This window comes from Aulostomus chinensis, chromosome 1, assembly GCF_037954235.1.
Source record: "Aulostomus chinensis isolate RoL2024-O1b breed Wild chromosome 1, RoL_Achi_v1.0, whole genome shotgun sequence".
Classification (NCBI taxonomy): Eukaryota; Metazoa; Chordata; class Actinopteri; order Syngnathiformes; family Aulostomidae; genus Aulostomus; species Aulostomus chinensis.
In genome coordinates, this window is record NC_141320.1 from 32,452,423 (window position 1) to 32,468,897 (window position 16,475).

The window sequence follows — 16,475 nt, forward strand, 5'->3', positions numbered from 1 at the left end:
AATTGCTAATGAACTCAAGATGATGCGAACAGTAATGTAGTGATAGTTGCTAAGAAACTCAGTGATGCTTACAGTAATGTAGTAATAGTTTCAAACAACCTCAAAGTGATGCTGACAGTCATTTAGTAAGAGTTGCTACGAAACTCAAAATAATGCGACAGTAATGTAGTAAAAGTTGCTACGAACCTCAAAATATTGCGACAGTGATGTCGGAAGAATTGCAAATGAACTCAAAATGATGCTAACAGTAATGTAGTGATAGTTGCTAAAAAACTCAAAGTGATGCTGACAGTAATGTAGTAAGAGTTGCTACGAACCTGAAAATAATGCAACAATAATGTAGTAAGAGTTGCTACGAACCTCAAAATAATGTGACAGTAATGTCAGAAGAATTGCTAATGATCTCAAAATGATGCGACAGTGATGTAGTAAGAATTGCTAATGAACTCAAAATGATGCTAACAGTAATGGAGTGAAAATTTCGAATAACCTCAAAGTGATGCTGACAGTCATGTAGTAAGAGTTGCTACGAACCTCAAAATAATGCGACAGTAATGTAGTAAAAGTTGCTACGAACCTCAATATATTGCGACAGTGATGTCGGAAGAATTGCTAATGAACTCAAAATGATGCTAACAGTAATGTAGTGATAGTTGCTAAGAAACTCAGTGATGCTAAAAGTAATGTAGTCAGAGTTTCGAACAACCTCAAAGTGATGCTGACGGTCATTTAGTAAGAGTTGCTAATGAACTCAATTTAATGCGACAGTGATGTAGTAAGAATTGCTAATGAACTCAAAATGATGCTAACAGTAATGGAGTGAAAATTTCGAATAACCTCAAAGTGATGCTGACAGTCATGTAGTAAGAGTTGCTACGAACCTCAAAATAATGCGACAGTAATGTAGTAAAAGTTGCTACGAACCTCAAAATATTGCTACAGTGATGTCGGAAGAATTGCTCATAATCTCAAAATGATGCGAACAGTAATGTAGTGATAGTTGCTAAAAAACTCAAAGTGATGCTGACAGTAATGTACTAAGAGTTGCTACGAACCTCAAAATAATGCGACAGTGATGTCGTAACAATTGCTAATGAACTCAAAATGATGCTCACAGTAATGGAGTGAAAATTTCGAATAACCTCAAAGTGATGCTGACAGTCATGTAGTAAGAGTTGCTACGAACCTCAAAATAATGCGACAGTAATGTAGTAAAAGTTGCTACGAACCTCAAAATATTGCGACAGTGATGTCGGAAGAATTGCTAATGAACTCAAGATGATGCGAACAGTAATGTAGTGATAGTTGCTAAGAAACTCAGTGATGCTTACAGTAATGTAGTAAAAGTTTCGAACAACCTCAAAGTGATGCTGACAGTCATTTAGTAAGAGTTGCTTCGAAACTCAAAATAATGCGACAGTAATGTAGTAAAAGTTGCTACGAACCTCAAAATATTGCGACAGTGATGTCGGAAGAATTGCTAATGAACTCAAAATGATGCTAACAGTAATGTAGTGATAGTTGCTAAAAAACTCAAAGTGATGCTGACAGTTATGTAGTAAGAGTTGCTACGAACCTCAAAATAATGCGACAGTAATGTAGTAAAAGTTGCTACGAACCTCAAAATATTGCGACAGTGATGTCGGAAGAATTGCTAATGAACTCAAAATGATGCGAACAGTAATGTAGTGATAGTTCCTAATCAAGTCAGTGATGCTTACAGTAATGTAGTAAGTGTTTCGATTAACCTCAAAGTGATGCTGACAGTCATGTCGGAAGAGTAGCTACGAACCTCAAAATAATGCGACACTGATGTCAGAAGAATTGCTAATGAACTCAAAATGATGCTAACTGTAATGGAGTGAACGTTTCGAATAACCTCAAAGTGATGCTGACAGTCATGTACTAAGAGTTGCTACGAACCTCAGAATAATGCATCAGTGATGTCAGAAGAATTGCTAATGAACTCAAGATGATGCTAACAGTAATGGAGTGAAAGTTTCGAATAACCTCAAAGTGATGCTGACAGTCATGAGGTAAGAGTTGCTACGAACCTCAAAATAATGCGACAGTAATGTAGTAAAAATTGCTACGAACCTTAAAATATTGCGACAGTGATGTCGGAAGAATTGCTAATAAACTCAAAATGATGCAAAAAGTAATGTCGTGATAGTTGCTAATCAAGTCAGTGATGCTTACAGTAATGTAGTAAATGTTTCGAATAAACTCAAAGTGATGCTGACAGTTGTGTCGTAAGAGTTGCTACGAACCTCAATATAATGCGACAGTGATGTCGTAAGAATTGCTAATGATCTCAAAATGATGCGACAGTGATGTCGTAAGAATTGCTAATGAACTCAAAATGATGCTACAGTGATGTCGTGAGAATTGCTCATAAACTCAAAATGATGCGAACAGTAATGTAGTGATAGTTGCTAAGAAACTCAGTGATGCTTAAAGTAATGTAGTAAGAGTTGCTACGAACCTAAAAAATAATGTGACAGTGATGTCAGAAGAATTGCTAATGATCTCAAAATGATGCGACAGTGATGTAGTAAGAATTGCTAATGAACTCAAAATGATGCTAACAGTAATGGAGTGAAAATTTCGAATAACCTCAAAGTGATGCTGACAGTCATGTAGTAAGAGTTGCTATGAACCTCAAAATAATGCGACAGTAACGTCGTAAAAGTTGCTACGAACGTCAAAATATTAGGACAGTAATGTAGTAAAAGTTGCTACGAACGTCAAAATATTGCAACAGTGATGTCGGAAGAATTGCTAATGAACTCAAGATGATGCTAACAGTAATGGAGTGAAAGTTTCGAATAACCTCAAAGTGATGCTGACAGTCATGTAGTAAGAGTTGCTACGAACCTCAAAATAATGCGACAGTAATGTTGTAAAAGTTGCTACGAACGTCAAAATATTGCGACAGTGATGTCGGAAGAATTGCTAATGAACTCAAGATGATGCTAACAGTAATGTAGTGATAGTTGCTAAGAAACTCAGTGATGCTAACAGTAATGTAGTAAGAGTTTCGAACAACCTCAAAGTGATGCTGATAGTCATTTAGTAAGAGTTGCTAATGAACTCAATTTAATGCTACAGTGATGTCGTGAGAATTGCTCATGAACTCAAAATGTTGCTAACAGTAATGGAGTGAATGTTTCGAATAACCTCAAAGTGATGCTGACAGTCATGTACTAAGAGTTGCTACGAACCTCAAAATAATGCAACAGTATTGTCGTAAGAGTTGCTACGAACCTCAAAATATTGTGACAGTGATGTCGTAAAAGTTGCTACGAACCTCAAAATATTGCGACAATGATGTCTGAAGAATTGCTAAATAACTCAAAATGATGCTAAGAGTAATGTAGTGATAGTTGCAAATCAACTCAGTGATGCTTACAGTAATGTAGTAAGTGTTTCGAATAACCTCAAAGTGATGGTGACAGTCATTAGGAAGAGTTGCTACGAACCTCAAAATAATGCGACAGTGATGTCAGAAGAATTGGTAAAAATCTCAAAATGATGCGACAGTGATTTAGTAAGAATTGCTCTTGAACTCAAAATGATGCTAATAGTAATGGAGTGAACGTTTCGAATAATCTCAAAGTGATGCTGACAGTCATGTACTAAGAGTTGCTACGAACCTTAAAATATTTCAAAAGTGATGTTTGAAGACTTACTAAAGATCTCAAAATATTGCGACAGTGATGTCAGAAGAATTGCTCTTGAACTCAAAATGATGCTAACAGTAATGTAGTGATAGTTGCTTATAAACTCAAAGTGATGCTGACAGTAATGTAGTAAGAGTTGCTACGAACCTTAAAATAATGCAAATATAATGTACTAAGAGTTGCTACGAACCTAAAAAATAATGTGACAGTGATGTCAGAAGAATTGCTAATGATCTCAAAATGATGCGACAGTGATGTAGTAAGAATTGCTAATGAACTCAAAATGATGCTAACAGTAATGGAGTGAAAATTTCGAATAACCTCAAAGTGATGCTGACAGTCATGTAGTAAGAGTTGCTATGAACCTCAAAATAATGCGACAGTAACGTCGTAAAAGTTGCTACGAACGTCAAAATATTAGGACAGTAATGTTGTAAAAGTTGCTACGAACGTCAAAATATTGCGACAGTGATGTCGGAAGAATTGCTAATGAACTCAAGATGATGCTAACAGTAATGTAGTGATAGTTGCTAAGAAACTCAGTGATGCTAACAGTAATGTAGTAAGAGTTTCGAACAACCTCAAAGTGATGCTGATAGTCATTTAGTAAGAGTTGCTAATGAACTCAATTTAATGCTACAGTGATGTCGTGAGAATTGCTCATGAACTCAAAATGTTGCTAACAGTAATGGAGTGAATGTTTCGAATAACCTCAAAGTGATGCTGACAGTCATGTACTAAGAGTTGCTACGAACCTCAAAATAATGCAACAGTATTGTAGTAAGAGTTTCGAACAACCTCAAAGTGATGCTGATAGTCATTTAGTAAGAGTTGCTAATGAACTCAATGATGCTTACAGTAATGTAGTGATAGTTGCTAATCAACTCAGTGATGCTTACAGTAATGTAGTAAGTGTTTCGAATAACCTCAAAGTGATGCTTACAGTCATGTAGTAAGTGTTGCTACAAACCTCAATATAATGCGACAGTAATGTAGTAAAAGTCGCTACGAACCTCAAAATATTGCCAAAGTGATGTCGGAAGAATTGCTAATGAACTCAAAATGATGCTAACAGTAATGTCGTGGTAGTTGCTAATCAACTCAGTGATGCTTAAAGTAATATAGTAAGTGTTTAGAATAACCTCAAAGTGATGGTGACAGTCATGTAGGAAGAGCTGCTACGAACCTCAAAATAATGCGACAGTGATGTCAGAAGAATTGCCAAAGATCTCAAAATGATGCGACAGTGATTTAGTAAGAATTGCTCATAAACTCAAAATGATGCTAACAGTAATGGAGTGAATGTTTCGAATAACCTCAAAGTGATGCTGTCAGTCTTGTCCTAAGAGTTGCTACGGACCTCAAAATAATGCGACAGTGATGTCGGAAGAATTGCTAATGATCTCAAAATGATGCGACGGTGATTTAGTAAGAATTGCTAATGAACTCAAAATGATGCTAACAGTAATGGAGTGAAACTTTCAAATAACCTCAAAGTGATGCTGACAGTCATGTAGTCAGTGTTGCTACAAACCTCAAAATAATGCGAAAGTAATGTCGTAAAAGTTGCTTCGAACCTCAAAATATTGCGACAGTGATGTCGGAAGAATTGCTAATGAGCTCAAGATGATGCTAACAGTAATGTAGTGGTAGTTGCTAATCAAGTCAGTGATGCTTACAGTAATGTAGTAAGTGTTTCGAATAACCTCAAAGTGATGCTGACAGTCATGTAGGAAGAGTTGCTACGAACCTCAAAATAATGCGACAGTGATGTCGGAAGAATTGCTAATGATCTCAAAATTATGCGACAGTGATGTAATAAGAATTGCTAATGAACTCAAAATGATGCTAACAGTAATGAAGTGAAACTTTCGAATAACCTCAAAGTGATGCTGACAGTCATGTAGTAAGTGTTGCTACAAACCTCAAAATAATGCGAAAGTAATGTAGTAAAAGTTGCTACGAACCTCAAAATATTGCGACAGTGACGTCGGAAGAATTGCTAATGAACTCAAGATGATGCTAACAGCAATGTAGTGATAGTTGCTAAGAAACTCAGTGATGCTTACAGTAATGTAGTAAGAGTTTCGAACAACCTCAAAGTGATGCTGACAGTCATTTAGTAAGAGTTGCTAATGACCTCAATTTAATGCTACAGTGATGTCGTGAGAATTGCTCAACAACTCAAAATGATGCTAACAGTAATGTAGTGATAGTTGCTAATAAACTCAAAGTGATGCTGACAGTAATGTAGTAAGAGTTGCTACGAACCTTAAAATAATGCAAAAATAATGTAGTAAGAGTTGCTACGAACCTCAAAATAATGCGACAGTGATGTCAGAAGAATTGCTAATGATCTCAAAATGATGCGACAGTGATTGAGTAAGAATTGCTAATGAACTCAAAATTATGCTAAAAGTAATGGAGTGAACGTTTCGAATAACCTCAAAGTAATGCTGACAGTCATGTACTAAGAGTTGCTACGACCCTAAAAATAATGCGACAGTAATGTAGTAAATGTTGCTACGAACCTCAAAATATTGCGACAGTGATGTAGTAAGAATTGCTAATGAACTCAAAATGATGCTAAGAGTAATGGAGTGAACGTTTCGAATAACCTCAAAGTAATGCTGACAGTCATGTACTAAGAGTTGCTACGAATCTAAAAATAATGCGACAGTAATGTAGTAAGAATTGCTAATGAACTCAAAATGATGCTAACAGTAATGTCGTGAAAGCTTTGAATAACCTCAAAGTGATGCTTACAGTCATGTAGTAAGTGTTGCTACGAACCTCAAAATATTGCGACAGTGATGTCGGAAGAATTTCTAATGAACTCAAAATGATGCGAACAGTAATGTAGTGGTAGTTGCTAATTAACTCAGTGAGGCTTACAGTAATGTAGTAAGTGTTTCGAACAACTTCAAAGTAATGCTGACAGTCATGTAGTAAGAGTTGCTAATGAACTAAATTTAATGCTACAGTGATGTCGTAAGAATTGCTAATAAACTCAAAACGATGCCAACAGTAAGGGAGTGAACGTTTCGAATAACCTCAAAGTAATGCTGACAGTAATGTACTAAGAGTTGCTATGAACCTCAAAATAATGCGACAGGAATGTAGTAAAAGTTGCTACGAACCTCAAAATATTGCGACAGTGATGTCGGAAGAATTGCTAATGAACTCAAAATGATGCTAACAGCAATGTAGTGATAGTTGCTAATCAACTCAGTGATGCTTACAGTAATGTAGTAAGTGTTTGGAATAACCTCAAAGTGATGCTGACAGTCTTGTAGTAAAAGTTGCTACAAACCTCAAAATATTGCGACAGTGATGTCGGAAGAATTTCGAATGAACTCAAAATGATGCTAACAGTAATGTAGTGGTAGTTGCTAATTAACTCAGTGATGCTTACAGTAATGTAGGAAGAGTTTCGAACAACCTCAAAGTGATGCTGACAGTCATGTAGTAAGTGTTTCGAACAACTTCAAAGTGATGCTGACAGTCATGTGGTAAGAGTTGCTAATGAACTAAATTTAATGCTACAGTGATGTCGTAAGAATTGCTAATAAACTCAAAATGATGCTAACAGTAATGGAGTGAACGTTTCGAATAACCTCAAAGTGATGCTGACAGTCATGTACTAAGAGTTGCTACGAACCTCAAAATAATGCGACAGTAATGTAGTAAAAGTTGCGACGAACCTCAAAATATTGCGACAGTGATGTCGGAAGAATTGCTAATGAACTAAAAATGATGCTAACAGTAATGTAGTGATAGTTGCTAATCAACTCAGTGATGCTTACAGTAATGTAGTAAGTGTTTCGAACAACTTCAATGTGATGCTGACAGTCATGTAGTAACAGTTGCTTCTAACCTCAAAATGATACTAACAGTAATGTAGTGATAGTTGCTAATAAAATCAGTGATGCTTACAGTAATGTAGTAAGAGTTTCGAACAACCTCAAAGTGATGCTGACAGTCATGTAGTAATGGTTGCTACGAACCTCAAAAAATGCAACGGTAAAGTAGTAAGAGTTGCTTCGAACCTCAAAATAATGCGACAGTGATGTCAGAAGAATTGGTAATGAACTCAAGATGATGCTAACAGTAATGTAGTGATAGTTGCTAAGAAACTCAGTGATGCTAACAGTAATGTAGTAAGAGTTTCGAACAACCTCAAAGTGATGCTGATAGTCATTTAGTAAGAGTTGCTAATGAACTCAATTTAATGCTACAGTGATGTCGTGAGAATTGCTCATGAACTCAAAATGTTGCTAACAGTAATGGAGTGAATGTTTCGAATAACCTCAAAGTGATGCTGACAGTCATGTACTAAGAGTTGCTACGAACCTCAAAATAATGCAACAGTATTGTAGTAAGAGTTTCGAACAACCTCAAAGTGATGCTGATAGTCATTTAGTAAGAGTTGCTAATGAACTCAATGATGCTTACAGTAATGTAGTGATAGTTGCTAATCAACTCAGTGATGCTTACAGTAATGTAGTAAGTGTTTCGAATAACCTCAAAGTGATGCTTACAGTCATGTAGTAAGTGTTGCTACAAACCTCAATATAATGCGACAGTAATGTAGTAAAAGTCGCTACGAACCTCAAAATATTGCCAAAGTGATGTCGGAAGAATTGCTAATGAACTCAAAATGATGCTAACAGTAATGTCGTGGTAGTTGCTAATCAACTCAGTGATGCTTAAAGTAATATAGTAAGTGTTTAGAATAACCTCAAAGTGATGGTGACAGTCATGTAGGAAGAGCTGCTACGAACCTCAAAATAATGCGACAGTGATGTCAGAAGAATTGCCAAAGATCTCAAAATGATGCGACAGTGATTTAGTAAGAATTGCTCATAAACTCAAAATGATGCTAACAGTAATGGAGTGAATGTTTCGAATAACCTCAAAGTGATGCTGTCAGTCTTGTCCTAAGAGTTGCTACGGACCTCAAAATAATGCGACAGTGATGTCGGAAGAATTGCTAATGATCTCAAAATGATGCGACGGTGATTTAGTAAGAATTGCTAATGAACTCAAAATGATGCTAACAGTAATGGAGTGAAACTTTCAAATAACCTCAAAGTGATGCTGACAGTCATGTAGTCAGTGTTGCTACAAACCTCAAAATAATGCGAAAGTAATGTCGTAAAAGTTGCTTCGAACCTCAAAATATTGCGACAGTGATGTCGGAAGAATTGCTAATGAGCTCAAGATGATGCTAACAGTAATGTAGTGGTAGTTGCTAATCAAGTCAGTGATGCTTACAGTAATGTAGTAAGTGTTTCGAATAACCTCAAAGTGATGCTGACAGTCATGTAGGAAGAGTTGCTACGAACCTCAAAATAATGCGACAGTGATGTCGGAAGAATTGCTAATGATCTCAAAATTATGCGACAGTGATGTAATAAGAATTGCTAATGAACTCAAAATGATGCTAACAGTAATGAAGTGAAACTTTCGAATAACCTCAAAGTGATGCTGACAGTCATGTAGTAAGTGTTGCTACAAACCTCAAAATAATGCGAAAGTAATGTAGTAAAAGTTGCTACGAACCTCAAAATATTGCGACAGTGACGTCGGAAGAATTGCTAATGAACTCAAGATGATGCTAACAGCAATGTAGTGATAGTTGCTAAGAAACTCAGTGATGCTTACAGTAATGTAGTAAGAGTTTCGAACAACCTCAAAGTGATGCTGACAGTCATTTAGTAAGAGTTGCTAATGACCTCAATTTAATGCTACAGTGATGTCGTGAGAATTGCTCAACAACTCAAAATGATGCTAACAGTAATGTAGTGATAGTTGCTAATAAACTCAAAGTGATGCTGACAGTAATGTAGTAAGAGTTGCTACGAACCTTAAAATAATGCAAAAATAATGTAGTAAGAGTTGCTACGAACCTCAAAATAATGCGACAGTGATGTCAGAAGAATTGCTAATGATCTCAAAATGATGCGACAGTGATTGAGTAAGAATTGCTAATGAACTCAAAATTATGCTAAAAGTAATGGAGTGAACGTTTCGAATAACCTCAAAGTAATGCTGACAGTCATGTACTAAGAGTTGCTACGACCCTAAAAATAATGCGACAGTAATGTAGTAAATGTTGCTACGAACCTCAAAATATTGCGACAGTGATGTAGTAAGAATTGCTAATGAACTCAAAATGATGCTAAGAGTAATGGAGTGAACGTTTCGAATAACCTCAAAGTAATGCTGACAGTCATGTACTAAGAGTTGCTACGAATCTAAAAATAATGCGACAGTAATGTAGTAAGAATTGCTAATGAACTCAAAATGATGCTAACAGTAATGTCGTGAAAGCTTTGAATAACCTCAAAGTGATGCTTACAGTCATGTAGTAAGTGTTGCTACGAACCTCAAAATATTGCGACAGTGATGTCGGAAGAATTTCTAATGAACTCAAAATGATGCGAACAGTAATGTAGTGGTAGTTGCTAATTAACTCAGTGAGGCTTACAGTAATGTAGTAAGTGTTTCGAACAACTTCAAAGTAATGCTGACAGTCATGTAGTAAGAGTTGCTAATGAACTAAATTTAATGCTACAGTGATGTCGTAAGAATTGCTAATAAACTCAAAACGATGCCAACAGTAAGGGAGTGAACGTTTCGAATAACCTCAAAGTAATGCTGACAGTAATGTACTAAGAGTTGCTATGAACCTCAAAATAATGCGACAGGAATGTAGTAAAAGTTGCTACGAACCTCAAAATATTGCGACAGTGATGTCGGAAGAATTGCTAATGAACTCAAAATGATGCTAACAGCAATGTAGTGATAGTTGCTAATCAACTCAGTGATGCTTACAGTAATGTAGTAAGTGTTTGGAATAACCTCAAAGTGATGCTGACAGTCTTGTAGTAAAAGTTGCTACAAACCTCAAAATATTGCGACAGTGATGTCGGAAGAATTTCGAATGAACTCAAAATGATGCTAACAGTAATGTAGTGGTAGTTGCTAATTAACTCAGTGATGCTTACAGTAATGTAGGAAGAGTTTCGAACAACCTCAAAGTGATGCTGACAGTCATGTAGTAAGTGTTTCGAACAACTTCAAAGTGATGCTGACAGTCATGTGGTAAGAGTTGCTAATGAACTAAATTTAATGCTACAGTGATGTCGTAAGAATTGCTAATAAACTCAAAATGATGCTAACAGTAATGGAGTGAACGTTTCGAATAACCTCAAAGTGATGCTGACAGTCATGTACTAAGAGTTGCTACGAACCTCAAAATAATGCGACAGTAATGTAGTAAAAGTTGCGACGAACCTCAAAATATTGCGACAGTGATGTCGGAAGAATTGCTAATGAACTAAAAATGATGCTAACAGTAATGTAGTGATAGTTGCTAATCAACTCAGTGATGCTTACAGTAATGTAGTAAGTGTTTCGAACAACTTCAATGTGATGCTGACAGTCATGTAGTAACAGTTGCTTCTAACCTCAAAATGATACTAACAGTAATGTAGTGATAGTTGCTAATAAAATCAGTGATGCTTACAGTAATGTAGTAAGAGTTTCGAACAACCTCAAAGTGATGCTGACAGTCATGTAGTAATGGTTGCTACGAACCTCAAAAAATGCAACGGTAAAGTAGTAAGAGTTGCTTCGAACCTCAAAATAATGCGACAGTGATGTCAGAAGAATTGGTAATGATCTCAAACTGATGGGACAGTGATGTCGTAAGAATTGCTAATGAACTCAAGATGATGCTAACAGTAATGTGGTGAAAGTTTCGAATAACCTCAAAGTGATGCTGACAGTCATGTCGTAAGAGTTGCTCGCCAAACTTGCTAAATGGAAGGACAACAAAAAAACAAAGATCTTCAAAAGAAAATTAGCACAAAATGAAACCCTGCAAGAGAAAGTAAATCAAGAACTAAATATTCTTGAGGCTCAGGTCTTTAGTTCCAATGCTTGTAAATGACATCTGAATGCATTCACAACCCAAATCTGAGCAGACAGAAGCGTCCCAGTCAGGCCCAGTTTAGTTCCTCTAGAACATTCAGGGATACAGAACAGGGACCGACTCAGGCTGAGAGACACCGACTTGACATGAAAGCTGTTGAGGCCACAGTTGCTGATGAAGTGGTCAGATTTCTCCAGTGGTTCTTGGTTCAGGGAGCTGGAGCTGGAGCTGCTCTCAGGCACCACCAGGACGTAATCCTGGAGAGACAGAAGGAAGAAGTCCAGGCCTGACAGAGGAGAAGGAGGCACAGAGTAGAAACAGCAGATACGTGTCGGGAGAGGGAGAGGGTATCAGTCCAGCAGAGGAGCAGGAAACCTACCACCACAGGGCTCTGCCTGCAGGAACCTGCAGGTGAGGAGGACCTGGTGGTCCGGCTCATCCAGAATGATCTGGTTTTCAGACACCGGCACGTTTCGGCAGCTGTAAGCGTGGGGACAGAAGGAGGCGTTGGCGTGGCCTGAAAGATTTGAATGTTTCTCAAACAGCTGGAGCAGGAAAGCTAAGATGAATCAAAGATCCTCCACCCTGCCAGATCCGACCCTGGTAATGTAGACCTGCACAGGGTGGGTGGAGTGGAGCGGCTGGTGGTGGTGGAGGATGAAGACGTATCTGCCCAAAGCCTGGACACGGTGGAGTCCACCGCAGCGTTCTGAGTAGAAGGATGAGAGCGATGTTCAATGGTACATGTTTTCTTTCCTGAACCGCCGATGTTTCCAATCACGAATCTCAGTCATGAGATTTGAACATCATGGAGGAGTTCAAAAGTGTCAAACTGGGCCGGTCTCCATTTTATGAGTCCAGAGACCGAAGATAAAACTCCAAGTCCCTGGTTCAGATTTGACTCGTCTGAATCCAAACACAGCAGCGTTCTTCCACCAGGCCAGATGAGTTGATCATGATAACAAGATATCTTCATGCTACTACAACACACAAACTCATCACCAGAAAAGACTTCATGGTGGAACAACAAATCTCCTCCCAATGGGAAAAACATTGAGTTGAACAATCAACTTTTCCATGATGACATGGAGAGCTTGGCAGCAGCAGCAGGCTTCCATTGGGGGCTGATATGCCAGCTCCACTTAGCCTTCTTTGGAATGGTTTCACCTGGAGTGATGCTGTTATTGAGACCTTTTATCTGGAACAACACCACCTGCATGGAGACTGAGGACTTCAACAGATGCAGATGTTGACCCAGAATAAATCTAAATATTCCAGATGTGTTAAATCAATCCAGCAGCAGTGGTGGGAGCATCGTAAACTCACTCACTCAGCAGCCGTCAGCCTCCGTACCTGCACGGAGTCCAGCCTGATGTGGTCTCTGTTGTCTGCTCCCAGAGGTGGTCTGTCACCTCTGAACCAGGGGGCTCATCTCTCTGGTGGGAGGTCAGTGGAGGAGCTGCAGCGGGGGAGGCCAGGATGGGCTCCTGTAGGAGGAGCTCTGGCCCTCCTTCAGCACCAGCCAGTGGGAGGGAGTTTGGAAACATGAGGGGACACAGGAGGAGCTACAGGGGGAGGGAAGGTGGATCAGAACCGTTCTAACAAGAGCGCTGAGGGGACACAGGAGGAGCTACAGGGGGAGGGGAGGTGGATCAGAACCGTTCTAACAAGAGCGCTGAGGGGACACAGGAGGAGCTACAGGGGGAGGGAAGGTGGATCCGAACTGTTCTAACAAGAGCGCTGAGGGGACACAGGAGGAGCTACAGGGGGAGGGAAGGTGGATCAGAACCGTTCTAACAAAAGCGCTGAGGGGACACAGGAGGAGTTACAGGGGGAGGGAAGGTGGATCAGAACTGTTCTAACAAGAGCGCTGAGGGGACACAGGAGGAGCTACAGGGGGAGGGAAGGTGGATCAGAACCGTTCTAACAAGAGCGCTGAGAGGACACAGGAGGAGCTATAGAGGGAGGGAAGGTGGATCAGAACCGTTCTAACAAGAGCGCTGAGGGGACACAGGAGGAGCTACAGGGGGAGGGAAGGTGGATCAGAACCGTTCTAACAAGAGCGCTGAGGGGACACAGGAGGAGCTACAGGGGGAGGGAAGGTGGATCAGAACCGTTCTAACAAGAGCGCTGTCCCACTAATGTTCCTCACCAGAATCCACCTGTCAGGGGGGAACCGTCCATGGGTGCTGATGCAGCGGACTGAAGGTTCAACGTAGTCCATGCTGAACTGGTCTTTAGGCACCAGGTGGACTTTGTGCTAAAAACAGCAGGAAAAAAAAAATAAAAAAAACAAAACAAAAAGGGGAGAATTTTAACAAAAGTATGCAAATGAGCTGAAGATCAAAATACAAAAAGTAAATCAAGGTTTTTTTCAAATGATTGCCAGCTATTTAGCTAAGAGAAGGACAAATGTCAATCAAGATGTCAGAATGGAACGATCCCACTGGCTTCTGGTCAAGGGAACCATGGAGATGCTAACTTCCTGTTGGACTATCAGGGTGTCTCATCCCTGACATGCTAACTTCCTGTTGGACTATAAAGCCTGATTTAAGCCTGATTTATGCTTCTGTGTCGAGTAGTATTCGTACCTACGCAGTCGACGCAGACCTACGCCGTAGCCTGACACGCGCCTCCAAAAAATCCTGCTTACGCATCGCGTCGACGCGTGGTGACGTCAACGTCGAGGACTGTGATTGGTCCGCCCAAAACGTCATTTCCGGTTCAGTCGCAGCACAACACCGCCATTTTCAAAGTTTCTGTGGTGAAGGCTCCAAGAAAAAATGGACCAAGCTGAAGAAAGGATTATCGAGGAGGTGCTCAAGTACGACCACCTCTACAACTCCTCTTCGCGGCACTACAAAGACTGACAAATGGCCAACAATTGTTGTCTGTGACCGGAAGAAAACCAAGGAATCCGACAAGAGCCCCGTAAACAATACAAAGACAAAGCCACACCCCCTAGCGGCTTGGCGGTGAATTGCAGAGCAACGCGTTCCCTCGACGCAGAATAAACCAGGCTTTTCAGTCGCACCTGTTTTACGCCCCGGTGCCAGAAAAGGACCCCCATCGGGCTGTGCCACTCTGGAGGGAGCGCGTCTCACAGTCAGTCAGCGGAACCATGCGGATCCGGGCCGGAGCTGTGGGAAGGAGCGCCAGTTGTATCGGGTTGTTGTTTTCTGGACTGCAGCAGAACAGGAGCAGCCGGGACTGGAATGTAGAAGTAGGTTATCTTGAAGTTGACTCAGTTATGGTGAACGATATTGTGGTTCAACACTTTAATGAGTTTTAAGGCAAACATATTTCATGAGGAAACAACGCCGGAATTGGACGGATTTCAGCGGCACACAACAACGTATCCGATACACCTCATTGGAAACCTGGTGGTCTAAGACTAAGAAACACCAGTCACCATGAAGAAAGGAACTTTTAGCTGAGCACTCATGTTCTTTTCTGCAGGTTGAATGTGGCATTTGTTGGACAGAAGCGTCTCATCTCAACAAAAGCACCTCTTCAGTGCTGAGGCATGATGGGGCCAGGCATGAGAATGAAGTCCCAGATCCACCAGGATGAACTCAGGTATACAGCCACTCTCCAACTGACTCACAGTTGCTTCATTGAGAATTAATTCCTATTCATTTCTTCTCTCCTTCATCTTTAACCATCCAGCTTCCAGGAAGCAGATGCTGGATGAGGCTCTGCTGAATTTGATCCTGAAGGACTGCCAGCCCCTCAGCACTGTTGAGAGGGAAGGGTTCAGGGAACTGGCTCAGGTCCTTGAGCCTCATATGTTTGCCAACCAGAAAGGTTTGTGTGGAAATGATCTAAAGCAGTAGTTGATATCTCCAGTTTATTACATCTCTAATTTCAATGTATTGATTTACCCTGGGTGTCATTTTCAGACCATCAAACAAACGGTGGCCAAAAAGTACCAGGAGGAACGGGAAGGAGTGAAAAAGGAAGTCCAGCTGCCATGTGGACATCTGTGGACATGGAGGCTCCCTTGGCTCTGACCTGTCACTGCATTCGTGAGAATGAATGTGTTGGGAGTGCAAGACTTTCCACAAAGTCACCCTGCTGACAGTTTGGCCCCAGTCCAAAGAGGCCTGATGGAGGACTGGGCCATCACCAACAAAGTCAAGTGTCTTGTGAGCGACGCAGCACCAAACATGACAGCATCCACTAGACAGCTCCAAATTCACCACTCAGTCTGCACTGCACATCGTCTGAATCTAGGAGTCAGAAAATCCTGTGATCAGATCCCCCACTTCCATCATCAGACACAAAGCCAGGAACACTGTCACATCCTTCAGATCAGCACTACAGCCAAGGAGAAGCTGGCTCAGGTGCAGCAACAGATGGGAGGGCCAACCCTGAAACTCATCAGTGAGGTGCCAACACGCTGGAACAGCACACACAGCTGTCAGGGCTGCATGATGAGAGGGAACCAGTGTGGGAACCTCTGGCCTCTCTAAGACAGATTTGACTCCACTGACAGCTGAGGAGTTCACCACCATAGGAGAAGCACTTCTAGTAAACAGAGGTCATTCTAGTAGCCTGGTCCCTCTGTGGTTGAGCTATAATTTTAGGAAATATGGTCATTATTCAATGGTGACATCTCTCTGCTGAATAATGTAGAACTGAACGGATCCACTGGACCTTCTTTTTAAAAACAGCAGCAGCTGTCCTGAGTGGAAAACTGCACATTTCTGTTGGTGAGAGTTAATCAAGTGATGGACTTTGTCTCTCAACAGAAGCTGAGTGGAAAAACCCTGCAGCTACGAGCGCTTCAGATTCTGAGAGTGATTCTTACGCCATTGGCTGGTTTAACCTGGCGTCTGACCGTGGAG